General features: G+C 49.7%; 1 protein-coding gene across 1 annotated transcript in view; it reads right to left on the bottom strand.

Moving 5' to 3' along the window:
- The window catches only part of DAGLA (diacylglycerol lipase alpha), a 73,894-nt gene extending 64,655 nt beyond the window's left edge, over positions 1–9,239 (bottom strand). The window contains exon 1 of the mRNA XM_051620784.1: positions 9,167–9,239. The gene's annotated coding sequence lies outside the window, so the exon portion shown is untranslated. The remainder of the gene's footprint in view (positions 1–9,166) is intronic.
- Between the last annotated feature and the right edge of the window lie 900 nt (positions 9,240–10,139).

Below are 10,139 nucleotides of genomic sequence, written 5' to 3' on the forward strand. Positions count from 1 at the left end.
TGCCCATGCAGGGGGGTTGGATCTAGATGGTCTTTAAGGTCCCTTTCAACCCAAACCATTCTATGATTCTGTGATCATCTGATATTCTTCCAGGCCAGGAACATTTGGAAGCACCAAGGACAACACTGCATTTCTTGGATGTCCCCATTTCCTACTGAGTTAAATTTAATTATGGCCCCTGAGGTATTCAAAAGAGTTTGCTCTCAGATCTGGGAGAAAGCATGTTCCTTTTTTGTTAAAAAAAAAAAAAATCAATGAGGATAAAAGACTGTTTTCCAAAAGGAAAGTATTGAACCAGGAATAAGCATGAAATTCAGAGGGGAAAGGGATTCTGGAGAAGGAAGCCCATGGCCTCCTGCAGGATGAAGCTTCACCACCACAATTCTGCAAAGGCTTTTTGCCTCTGATGGCACTGAAGTTTCAGGAAAGCTCCACTCTTTCCTGTTGTAGAACATGCACGTAACATCTCTCACTTCCTCTGCACTTCATTATCCATGTGCCAAAGAGTTTTAGCCCCGTATTAACCTCAGAAGGAAAACGTGAAAAGAAAGAGCAGCCTCTTTCTCTGCTAGAAAATAAGGGGAAATGACAAAGGTGAGGGCAGAGAACAGTCCCACAGCACACAGAGAATCTCTCAGAGAAACCTCTCATTATTCTCCATGCTATTCAGGGGAGGAAAAGAGCATCCACTACAACAGGAACTTGAGAGAGAAGTCACAAATTGCTGCTTCTTCCTTTAAATTACTTCTTCTTCATTTTCTTGTAAGGATGTAACTTCTCTGTTATTCAGCAGAGCAAATGGGAACTGTTTTTACTTCCTCTGAGAGGGAATCATGGGCATGTTGTCCCTCCAAGCAGAAACACAGAGGTTCATCTCTGAGCATTCTCCTTTAGTGAGGCTGTTGTCACCAGCAGATGCTGGGATGCCATGGAGATGGTGACAAACAACTGCAGCCACACGGTCACAAAAAGGGGACTGTAACTTGCAAGGTTCCATCTGGCAGAGTACAGGTAGTGCAGCCACACAGGACCACTCAGATGGAAGGACACATGGTCCTCCCAGGGAGACCCTGGAACAAGAGACAGAGCACTGGGCTGGAAAAACTCTGCCATTTCCAGAGGGTTTGAGGCTGAAGTTGCTGAACCTGCCTGGTGCACTTGGAAAAAAGCCCTTGGTTTGAGTGGAACAGCAGACAAGGAACAAAGTTGCTCCTTACTGCTCCAGGACCAGGCAACCAGGGAGAGGGGAGCTGGGCTCATTTCCTGCTTCTCACCTGGGAATTTTCAAACATCAATACCTGGGCTGTGTTTCAGAGCATACATTGTGGACATAAAGACAAGCCAAGCATCAAGGGAAGTTATTGGGCAGCATCAGGTTGAATTTCTATGACAATCACTTTTATGGGTTCCTGACAGAGATTTGTAAAATCGTGGAATGGTTTGGGTTGGAAGGGACCTTAAAGACCATCTAGATCCAACCCCCCTGCATAGGCAGGGACACCTCCCAGCAGCCCAGGCTGCTCCAAGCCCCATCCAACCTGCCCTTCAACACTGCCAGGGATGGGGCAGCCACAGCTTCTCTCTCACCACCCTCCTCCTCCAGACATGACAACCCAAGAAGGTAGGATCTACTTCACTCAGGACAGTCACAAGCTGGCTGAGATGCTGCAAACACACAAGAAACCTCTGCCTTCCTTTTATTTTATGGGAGGTGAAACAGTTATGTTTCCCACAAGAGAAAACAGCACAGTTTTGCAAGATCATTTGGCAGATTGCATGGGGAAAAGCCAAGCCTGCAAAAGCTCAAACTTTAGAGTTGGAATCTATATTTTAAAAATACATCAAGGCTGTAAACACCAGCAAGCACATCAAACAGATCTGTGCCCAAAAAAACAAGTCCTGACATCATATTAAACAACATTAAACTTCATTCTTCTTTCTAAAAGATGTGCCCATTCCAACTTCTGACAGACAGATCTGAGTGGAAACCTTTCCAGGTAGAAATGCACTGGAGCTTTTCTTTTCATACCAGCCTCACCATGCCTCTTGTACCTACTGAAAGACACCCTAATAGCAAGGTCCTGAATATCTTCCTATTTTCCAGTTCAATTTCATTTAGGGTGGCCTAAGGGATTCACCGTTTTACTTGCTGAACAGCACATTTGATTTGGTGAACAGCACATCTGCTGCTCTTCAGAAAAGAATAAAGACTGTCTCAAACTCTGCCTGGATCTAAACTGGGAATCTCTCAGGTCTGTGCTGATGATCATACCTCTAGACCAAGAAAATCACAAAGAAACAGATGTTACAGAGGAAAAAAAGACATGGCAAATGCTTAGAGCACCTATCCATTCACCTTTTTGTATTTATCTATTAGCTAATTACTCCTAGTAACCAGGAGCCCTGTTTAAAATTATCTCACTGTGCCTTCACAAGAGGAGGAGGATCTCACACAATCAATTCCAGCCTCATTCAGCAGAGTTATAAGCTCTTCCATAACATAAGACTCATGATTTAGATGCTCTGATCAAATCTTCCCATCTCACAGGTCCCAGAGCATCAAACAAGCTACCCCACCAGCAGGGGTGGGAGAACAAACTCCTGAAAAGGCTTCTCAATGTCTACTCACCCTTAAAGATACCAATGTCCTGAGGAAGAGGGGCTGGGGACTGACAGCTTCCTCAGCCAGAACCCCCTCAGGACACAAGGACATTCTGCCTGGGAGGAAGACTCAAGAGAAGGTGGAAGTGGCTGCAGCAGCACAAGCCTTTATATACAGCAAGGAGCTCACCAAACTTCTTCTGAAACAGCAGGCATGTGTGGCTGCTAGGGAGTGTGGGCTAGATGAGTGGACAGTGAGGTGGAGTGACAGCTGGTGTGTGACAGAGCTCAGAGGGTTGTGATCAGTGGAGCAAGGTCAAGTTGGGGCCTGTAACCAGTGGTGTCCCCCAAGGGTCAATACTCAGCCTGGTCTTGTTCAACATATTCACCAGTGACCTGGACGAGGGGACAGGGTGTATCCTCAGCAAGTTCACTGACAATGCCAAACTGGGAGGGGTGGTGACACTCCAGAGGGCTGTGCTGCCATCCAGTGTGACCTGGACAGGCTGGAGAGCTGAGCAGAGAGGAACCTCATGAGGTTCAACAAGGGAAAGTGTAGGGTCCTCCCCCTGGGGAAGAAGAACCCCACGGACCAATATAGGTTAGGGGTGGACCTGCTGGAAAGCAGTTCCAAGGAGCAGGATCTGGGAGTCCTGGAAGACAGTAAATGATCCATGAGCCAGGAATGTGCCCTTGTGGCCAAGAGGACCAATGGAATCCTGGGGTGCATAAGGAAGAGTGTGGGCAGCAGGTCGAGGGAGGTCATTCTCCCCCTCTACTCTGCCCTGGTGAAGCCACAGCTGGAGAACTGGGTTCAGCTCTGGGCTCCCCAGTTCAAGAGGGACAGGGAACTACTGGAGAGAGTCCAGTTGAGGGCAACAAAGATGATTGGGGGATTGGAGCATCTCCCTGATGAGGAAAGGCTGAGAGAGCTGGGACTGTTCAGCCTGGAGAAGAGAAGGCTGAGGGGAGACCTTATCAATGCCTGCAAGTATCTCAGGGTGGGTGCAGGAGGCTGGAGCCAGACCCTGCTCAGCAGTGCCCAGGGACAGGACGAGGGGCAACAGGCACAAGCTGGAATGTGGGAAGTGCCACTGAAAGATGGGGAGAAACTTCACTGTGAGGGTGAGACAGCCCTGGGACAGGCTGCCCAGGGAGGGTGTGGAGTCCCCTTCTCTGCAGATACTCAAGACCCCCCTGGATGCAGCCCTGGGTGATGTGCTCCAGGGGATCCTGCTGTAGCAGGGGAGTTGGACTAGATCATCTCTAGAGGTCCTTCCAACTCTGACAATTCCATCATTCTGTGCAAATACACAGAACCCACAGAAATGAGGCACAAAGCCCACCCCAAGAGACTCAGCTAGGGTTCCCACAATAACCCCACCAGCACCAGAGGGCTTTTCACCCCCAGATTCCTGCTGATCTGTGCACAGGGTCACAGAAATGAGATCAGTTTCACCAACTCAAAGAGAAGACAGTTTATCTCTTCAGCTTGCTAGAGAAGTCAGTTGCACTGGGTCCTTCATCACTGCTTGCTGAGCAGCACCTTTGCCTGCTGAAATGACAAGGACACAAGGAAAAAAGACCATTTCTAAGACTCTTGCATCTTGTATCCTGTTTGCAGGGAGAAATTCTCATTAGGGTCAAAGCCACAACTGAGTAATCCACTTGGAGTTTGAATTTCACACAAAGGGAACGTGCAAGAACCCAAAGTGAATGGCTTGGACACAACTAAAAGCCAGGAATTTTCAACAATTCTACAGACATTTGCAGTCAACCTGAAGGAGACCAGGAGGCCAGAAACTCCAATGGAAGGGGAGAGAGAAGGACTTCCAGGGGTCTGCAAGAGTCTACTTGTGGAAAAGCAGACTGGGAGCTTGAGGGTTAAGAGCCTATAAACTCCTTGTTAGTCAAGTAGTCTCTGCTTGCCATGCAGATTTTCTACTCTTGCTGCAAGGGAGAGAAAAATAATCAGCAACCCTTCTTATTTAATCTTTTTAGCTTGACATCTTTTCAAACAAAGCCAGTGGATGAGGTAAGGGGCCTGCACCCCTTTCCCTGGAAGGAGGAGAGAAAGGATAAAAAAGGATGAAGGAACAGAAAAGGAAAGAAGAAATTATTGAAGATAGAGGGCACATTTTTTTCTAAAGCTCAGTGGGAATTTTACCTTTTATTCAAAATCATCAACAAGCCACAGCAGCATCATGCTTTGCATCTAAACCCAAATTCTGCATGCATTTTATAGTAGGATGTTCCACTTCACCCTGTGCTGCTTCTAAAATACAAACCCATCAGTATTCATGTGCATCATTCCCATTCTTTAAAACTTCTAATGAGGCTTCAAATCATTAAATAGTCCAGTATTTCAGGTTGTTTTTTTTTTTTTTGAACATATCAATTTTGAGCACATTCTTATATGATCTTAGTCTGATAATGAACTTAGGATCAAGATGCCAGGCACTATGACTTTAACTCCTGCACCCAAACAAGCAAGAATGAGAGTGCTCAGCATCTGGTAGAGCAATTGCTGCTGTTGGAGACAAGAAATGTATTGTATTATTGGAAAGCAGAGGGAGATCTAGTGAGCAGGATCAAGATGGTTGCACAAAGGGAGCAGACTCCAGAGTCTCTGGGCCCTGTGAGTAGACCAGCAACCCCCAGCCATGCTTATGCTCTTCAACTACATAGTAGCTTGATTTTAGTTTTTCAGGGGACCAACCTTTCAATTTCTTATCAAAATCAGAAATATAGTTTCAGTTTCTTCTCTCTTAAAAGTTCAAAGCTGGACAGATACAGCACCTGGCAAATCTGCAAGGTTTTCCCTCTCATTTCTCTTCAGAAAGACACAAACCCAAGTGTTGGCTTGAAAGCAAAGGGACATGGTTCTAACTAGAAGCATCACAACAAATCCCACCACCATGAAACACGTGTCATGTATGTTTGTTCTGGCAAACTTACTCTTCAAGCAACAGTATCATGTATGTACAGTGCAGCATAAAGAAAATACCAGTGCAAACTAGCTTCAAGTCTGATTTACTCAAGAAATCTATTCCAGCAAGAATAAACATCCCAAAGCTATCCACAGATCCCAGGAGAGTCCATTTGTCATGCCCCTGAGAGCACACAAAGGGCACTTTCATAAACTCCTTTCCCCTAGCTCTCTAAAAAACTGCAGCCCCACAGCTCTCTAAAAGCAGATGAAAATAGTTCCACTCTTCCCAGCATCTCAGCTGCTGTCTCTTTAAATGGAACTTCCTCAAACTCCAATGCTGAATCCAGCTCAGGATGTACTTATTCATCTGCTGGATCACTGTCAGAATCACAGACACTGTGAGCTTTACCCAAGGATTATTTCTGGCTACCCAGGTGGCAAGCTGAAATCTGGGGAGTTTTCTCAGAGGAAAAGCAGGCAGGGCAGACTCCCCAGAGTAAAAGCTGCTTGGCCTAGGGTAGACACAAAACTTTGCTACCCAAGGGAGAAGCCTCAAACACCCCTCCCCTGTCTGAAGGCAGAACAGAAAGAATCACTGTGGGCTTAATGCAAGAAAGTTTAATAAATTGTAGGCAGGGCTGTAAATGTCAATCTGCCCAAAGCTGAGCAGGGTACAAGCCCATGGGGCTTTATCCTCTCACTCTCTTCTTCCCTACAGGTCTCCAGCTTGGACAAAACCAAGAAAATTAGTATTTATCTTGCTTTTAGGAGAGGTTTCTAAGTGCCAAAGGCTTGGGGGAAGTGTGTAAATCTTGTTTGCAAGTCCGTACCATTTGACTGCGACACAGGAAGCAAAGTGCCCTGGTTGGGATGAGCTAACCCAGGATTCATTCACTGCCAAGATCAAGCTGCAGAGGAAACCCCCTCCCCTCTGCCTCATTTAACACTTGGCACTAGAGAACACTATTAAACATCTGTACCTTCAGCACCTTAGGATTAAAGGTCACATCACAGAGAGAGACACAACCCGCACGCCACGTGGATGACAAGGTAATTCGCAGCTGGTGATCCCATGGGGAATGTCAAACTGCTTTGCAAGAGCAAAGCAAAGACAGGTGGGACTGATAAAAACCTGCAAGTCAAATGAGTCTATCAAAGGGCAGGAAGAGCCCTTGCAAGTTTGTATCTCCAGTTTCTAGGTAGATTTAAGCAGCGTTTAAAGGATGCATCAAAATCCCTTTTGTCTTGGAACAAGCTGAGGCAGGCACAGCACAAGGAATGTGACATTTATATTCCCACCCAAGGTCCAAAACCATATCCAGGCACTTACAAAACAAAGCAGATTTTTTTTTTTTTTTTTGGTCCAATTTTTTTTTTGGGTAGGAATTCTGACAACATTTAGTCCAGCACAAACACACTGAGTATCTGCTGAGATGAGTCTTCTCAACACTCTTTAAACAGTCTGATATACATTAATTTTTTCATTAAACAGACTTGACAGGTTATTTTGTTTAACCCATTTCTCTTCTTTATTTAAATATAACCGTGACATTGGAGGGAATATTTTTTTCCTTCCCACTTTGAACCCTGGAGCAGCACAAATCTCAATTTTAACCACTTGGACCACACTGTTGCACAACTTGGTCGTCCCTAGGACTCTAGAAAGTGAAGGGATGGAGACAGGAGAGTGAAGTTTGCCTTCCTCATTGCCCATTTCCCAGCAGTTTGAGCTGTCAGGGACTTGGAGCAATCCCTGTTTCTGTGACTTCTGATTTGATTTTGCACATAGCAGTCAAAAGGACCTAGCCCAGCACCTTAAGTTAAAGTAGAAACCTGATTAGATCTGGTCTTATGGCTCAGCTCTATCAACACATTTTAAGATGTTACACAGGAGTAAACTTTTTGTAAAACAGCACAAATGGTAACCCCCAAAGCTGTTCTTCTATTTAAATGTGGATTTAAAGGGAGACATTTGTCCTACTTCTTTCTGAAGAGCTTCAGCTGCAGAAGTTCCAGGCTGGATGCATTATTTACCATGCAGCAGATGCTGTTCCCAGTTGCCTTTACTGGCCCTGGTGTCCACTGCAAACGGACACACGTGCACTGGGCTGAGCAGTAATTTAATCAGCAGCTTCAAGAACACCATGTAACTTTTATGACCCAGCAAGCTAACACCTAGGACAACAAACAACTTCACCTAGATCATGCCTTCTATTCAGCAAGCTTTGCAGTGCCCAGCAGGTACTCCTTCCTCCCCAGTCACCTCCTTTAACAGCAAGGACACTTCCCCACGAGATCCACAGTTCACAGAAGCCAATGTCATAAAACCAGGAGATGAAAGACTCTTCACAAGAGCCACTTCCTACAATTTCATTATCTCCCAACCACGACTATTTTAAAACCGCTCAGTCTGACCACACGAGCTCAGACTTTTTCCCTGTTCAACCAGAAAATGACAGTCAGCAGGATGCAGCAGCTCCTCACCAGGTAACACAAGGATTTATCCTGGCAGGCAAATAATCTCCTTCCCACCTTGGCAGAGGTTATTATACTTTCCCACAGAACTATTTCCTTTCACACGCTGGCTAATCCATCAGACAGAGATTTGCTGCTTTCCATACACAACATTCACAAGCACTCCAGCACCCCAGCAGTTGGATATACTATCTTTGGCAACCACTGGGCTGTTTCCCACCTGGAGCTGGCTCAGCCCGTGTCTCAGGACCTGCAGACTCAGCAGTTCCCATTCCTATATTCCAAGCGACAAGGGAAGCCTGTCCCAAACACACCAGCAGGTACCGATTCCCAGAATGGGCCCAGCATGGATCCTGGCTGAGCAGCCTGGCAGCGGCCCAGCTGTAAGATCTCAGAGGGAGATATCCTTTCCTTTTACAAGCCTGCAGGTGCCCGTGACCCCGCCTGGGGGGCTTTTACGGTCAGGGCTCGTCACCCGCAGCGGCAGATCCATGTTAGTGAAACACCTTTGGTGCCAGCTAACTGTTCCAGACACCGGCCCCTCTGGAGATGTCACGAAGGCCGAGAGAAGGAACGCGCGTGTCACACCCACCCTCCACGCCCCAGCAGCTTCTCCCAGGACCATCCGCAGCCCTCATCTCCCACCCTGGATTAGCGCCGATAGCCCGGGCCCCCTCGCACCCCGAGCCTGGGGGTCGCAATTCCGCCCCCGCCATCAGCCTGAGCCGCTGCCTCGCACCTCCCCGGGGGACAGGGCCGCCTCTTCCACAGGCTGCAGGCCACGTTGCCCGGGGTGTGTGTGTGGGGGGGGGGGTTCCAGACGGAAGGGAAAGCCGCAGCTCCTGCAGGAGACCAGAGCCCACCGCAGCGCCGGGCCCCCGGGGCACAGCCCCTGCCGGCCGCCTCCCCAGCCGACAAAGCAGCGCCGAGGCGGGGGGACCGCAGCGGGGCCGCCCCCGGCCCGCACCAACGGCTTCACCCCCTCAGAGCCCCGCAGCACCTGCCGCGGCGGCCTCCTCCTCCTCCTCCTCCCTCCTCCCGCTAACGGCCCGCGGGGAAGGCCCCGAGGGGCTCTGCCAGCCCCCCCCCCCCCCCTTACCCCCCTCTCCCCGGGCCACCCCCACCGACCCCACCGCCACCTCCCCGCTCTCCCCTCACCTCTCCGCCGCCGCAGAGCCCCAGGGCCGCCGCCTCCATCCCGGGGGCCCGGCGGCCCCCCCCCCCCCCCCCCCCCGGATTCTCGAACGCCGCCTCCGCCCGCGCCGGGGCCGCCCCCGCCCGCGCCGGGCCGCCCACTGCGTCAGCTGCGTAAGGGCCGCTACGCACCCAGCGGTTGCCACGGCAACGGCGGGAGCGGGGAGGCGCGGGAGGCGGCAGCGCCCCCTGGCGGGCCCGGCCTGCCCGCCGAGGCAACGCGGGGACACCCCCCCACACCCCCCCCACACCCCCCCCCCACACCCCCACCCCGGGAACAAGGGGGGACCCTCATGAACGGCCCCGCGGGACCCGCTCCCGCCACCCGAGACAGCCCGTCCCCTCCCTCGGGTACAGCCTGTGGCAGCCGCAGCTTCCCCCACACCCCCCCCACCCCTCAATCCCAACTCCAGACATGCAAGCAGCTTCATTCCCCCCCCACCCCCCCACGGGCCAGCCTTTCCCAGGGAAACTGGGAATACTGGGCTCTTCCCGACAGCCCTGCCCTGAGAAGAGGCCCCTGGCACAACATACAGACCTTCCCCGTGGACCCCCTGGCTTTGCTCCCGCCTTTGAGGGCATCTCAGCATCCCCCCCTTCCCACCCCCAGCACCACTGACCATCACGATGCTGGGAATTTACTCACCTTTTAATCAAAAGGCTTCACGTTGTAGCCTGGCTGCAATGGAAACCAGGTGGTGTTGCCTCTAACCATTGTCTTTACGGTTGGACTTGAGGATCTTGAAGGTCCTTTCCAACCTTGGGGATTCAAGGATGGGAAAATAACTCCAAAATTTAGAATTATATGGTTATATCTATCTCACATCTGATAAAAATATAGATATATACACACACACAAGTTAAAATTGCAGCCAGAGGGGCACACAATGAGTGCCACAGCCAGCACTGAGCAAGGACACCCTGCAATAACCAGGCC

This window comes from Apus apus, chromosome 5 (genome assembly GCF_020740795.1).
Source record: "Apus apus isolate bApuApu2 chromosome 5, bApuApu2.pri.cur, whole genome shotgun sequence".
Taxonomy (NCBI): Eukaryota; Metazoa; Chordata; class Aves; order Apodiformes; family Apodidae; genus Apus; species Apus apus.